The sequence below is a fragment of the Salvia hispanica genome, chromosome 1 (assembly GCF_029641045.1).
Source record: "Salvia hispanica isolate PSC_SH4W2 chromosome 1, Shi_PSC_v1, whole genome shotgun sequence".
Taxonomy (NCBI): Eukaryota; Viridiplantae; Streptophyta; class Magnoliopsida; order Lamiales; family Lamiaceae; genus Salvia; species Salvia hispanica.
Window position 1 is genome coordinate 57,618,371 of NC_142692.1, and position 3,357 is coordinate 57,621,727.

Consider the following 3,357-nt stretch of genomic DNA (forward strand, 5'->3'; position numbering starts at 1 on the left):
ATTTTGGGAGCAACAAAGGCTTGAAGACGTGCATCGCCGTCGTGAGATTGAAGAGCTCCATAGGATGGCCACAGAGGCTCGACAAGAGCGCCAAACGATGAGTGGCGACATCGCCTATCTTATTGGCGCATTCGACGACCTTAACGCCCGTTTCCCCCCTCCTCCTCAAGATTGAAGAAGTCAAGCTCAATGACTTTAAATGAGCATTTGTACCACGTTTTTGGATACTTTAAGAAAATTTCTTTTTATGTTTTTGACAATTTTTGCTTTAATTTTAAGTATTTTTGGTTTTAGTTTAATTTTTTGTGCGTTGAAAATTTCGCAGGTTTTGACCTCTTCGTGGCGACCGCCGAATGGCTGCGGTGGTCCGCCATGTCACGCCCGCATTTTCTAATGATAGAAAACACGGTTTATCATGACTAGGGGAGGGTTAAAGAAGTGGGAAAGAAAAGGGGAAACAACACATTGGTCCAAAATATTTTAATAACTGAAAAACTTGGAAAAACGACAGTATCAACATAGTACTATTTCTACGGAAATAAAGATTAGACAATAAACAATTTTGAAAAGAGTTAGACTCTCAATGCTAAAAGAATTTTTAAAAAAAGACACATTGTGGAAGCATTCAAGACACGGAAAATGCCGAGTATGAAGACACGACATATCCAACGATACTAAGCAAGTCATAAATAATCCGAATTATGCTCAACATCCTCCCCGCCCGTCGCCGCTCAATCTGCACATTAAGAAAAACAAATATGCAGGGCTGAGTACTTAATGCACTCAGTGGACACATGCCAAAACAGTTTGTCAAGCCATGACAAGTGATCTTGGGGGTTTTAGAAAGAACCCAAGTCACTAAAATATATTTCACAAGATCGGTTGCAACCGTTTTCCATCCACATCACCATCACCATATCTGAACATACATGACAAGGAACGTGGCCACGAACCAAGTCACTAGACCGGCCAACTCCGAAGAGATAGCGCACGATCTACTGGGTGTACACCAGTCCGAGCAGGGTTTGCGGCCCTACTGGGACCCGAATTCGTTAACATACATGGCATAACCACTTCAGATAGGTTCATTCAAACACAAAACATGGCAAGACAAACATTTTCCACCTCCTTTCACATAATAAAAATATTTAGGACATAGTCCTTATTTAAAACGAAAGCCCACCTCAAAAGCTTAGCTCCTCCACAAACTTCCTGTCTCAACCTCAACAACGTGCACAATTCCACCCTTTTTGAAATAACATGATATGCAAAATTAGAATTTACAAAAAAAATAATTTAAGAATGCATGCATCCTAAGTGTGTACTTAAAATTATCCATCGTTCTTTCCTAGAGAAAACATATATATAAAGTTCTTATATTTTTTTAGACTCGAATTTATCACTCAAAACTTTGCCCAACAATTAACTAGTCCACACAAGCTCCCATACTGCCGGCCCACTATGGAGAAATAAATAACTGGTCCAAATTCTAATAATATGAAAGGCCCTAAAGGTTAAACTAATGAAAATAGAAAAGGAAAAGGAGTCAGTACATAAAATACTCCCAATCACAACGTATATACTCCCTACCCCACATGTATATGTATTTATATATTCCCAACTCCACATTTGCAAAATAAAAACAACAAAGAAAGATGAAATATTATAATTATACTACTGGCCCCAATTCGTCTTCTTCATCAATTAAAACAGCAATATTCTTTCTCCCTCTTACTTCTCAAATTTCTAATCTCTCTCTTCCGCCATTTATCTCAAATTCCTCAAATCAGAACAGCAAGCTCATCACGCTCTTACTTTCTCCCACAAATCAAAAACAAAGCAAAACGACACCTATCTCCCTTGTTCCAAAATTTGGCGCCGCCTCATGCCCCTCTCGAAGACCAGACGCCACTGCTGACCCCACCGTAGCCTGACCGCCGTTGTCGCCGCCACTCCAGGCGGTCAGCCCCTCCGTCAGCAGCGCCGCTACACACAACCGGTAAGTCCCTCTCCCTTTTCTTTCCAAAACTTAAACCTTTTACTAAATTTCTTTAATCATTCAAATTCCAAATATTAATGGGCAGAAGTATCTTCCAGAATTGAGGTTGAAGAAGAGAAAACAAAATGGCAACTTCCAGAAAAAATATCACAATTCTCTTGGTTTTCTCCTTTCTCCTTCAATCTGTGATGTCGAGAATTTGTGTTATGTGATCAAAAGTATGGAGATTTTTATATTCATGGAATTGAGGATTACCTTCCGAAGGAAGAGAAGAAAGTAACGGCAGATTGGATGTCAAACTCACGGTATTTGCGATTTCTTTTTCTCAGATTTTTGATGGAAGAATGTGAGAAGGGATGGCTACGTGCGTTACAATAAGGAGGAAGAAACACTTGATTTTTCAGTTGGAGATTTTCAGGGAAGATGGAGATGTGGAAGAAAACCGTTGGGAGAGCTGGAAGAATTATATGACCAAATATTTGACTGATAAAAATAAGTTGAAAAAAATATAGGAATAAAATTTCTAGAATAAAAGTAGACCAATTTCAATAGGATAATGGGCTGCAAGATAGATAAAAGTGATAGCCCGAATATTTGATTTATAATATTTATTAAATTGTTGTATTTTACTCTGGTACTTTGGTGTTTTTTCCCAAATGCTCATAAACGAACTCCTAATTTTCCCACCGACGAATCTCACGTCAATCTCGTAGACTGCTTTCACCACACGATTAACCAACAACAATTCAATTATTCAAAACAAAGACGGTATTTTATTCAAGGTCTAACACTCGCTCGCTCACAAAGCAAAAATCTTAACGTAAAAAGGTAATAATAAAAGCGGGTATTACACGCCACCTGCTCGCTGGAATGATATGTTGCTGCGTGGCGACCGCCGGACATGCCGCGGCGGGCCGCCACCTGGGCGCAGTTTCCGGTGCGATTTTCAAAATTTTTCGATTTTCGCCCCGTCCAACCTCTACGCGAAAATTTTCAAGGTACGTTTTTTATTTCAGTAGTTCACTCATGTCCCTACCGATTCTACAAACTTATTTTACACTTTGTTGTAAATAAGTTTTGGGGGATGAAGTGGTGGACCGTGAGTTTAGGTTTTTGTTTTAGGGTTTTCTTTTTGTTTTAAGTTTTTGTTTTTGTTTTTTCAAAACCCCGTAGGAGAATTTTGTATTCTAAAAATGTTTTCTTGAATCCATGTCGTGAACTTAACATGAAGAACTTAGAAACACACATGCTTAGGGACACACTTTAGACCGAGTTGCCAATGATATTACATTCCATCTATGTTTAAGTATGGCTTAACGTTTTGATTTGATGGTTTCGTGAAAAGGTGCATAATTAGT

The 3,357-nt window shown here is 38.8% G+C and overlaps 2 long non-coding RNA genes across 2 annotated transcripts; one reads left to right on the top strand and one right to left on the bottom strand.

Moving 5' to 3' along the window:
• Positions 1–510: 510 nt before the first annotated feature.
• Positions 511–2,665, bottom strand: LOC148934192 (uncharacterized). The gene is made up of 3 exons (XR_016134369.1): positions 2,255–2,665; positions 1,184–1,246; positions 511–736 (listed from the first exon to the last, which is right to left on the bottom strand). It is a non-coding gene; the product is annotated as an uncharacterized LOC148934192 (long non-coding RNA).
• Positions 1,228–2,623, top strand: LOC125185455 (uncharacterized). The gene is made up of 2 exons (XR_016134368.1): positions 1,228–1,999; positions 2,085–2,623. It is a non-coding gene; the product is annotated as an uncharacterized LOC125185455 (long non-coding RNA).
• Positions 2,666–3,357: the final 692 nt, after the last annotated feature.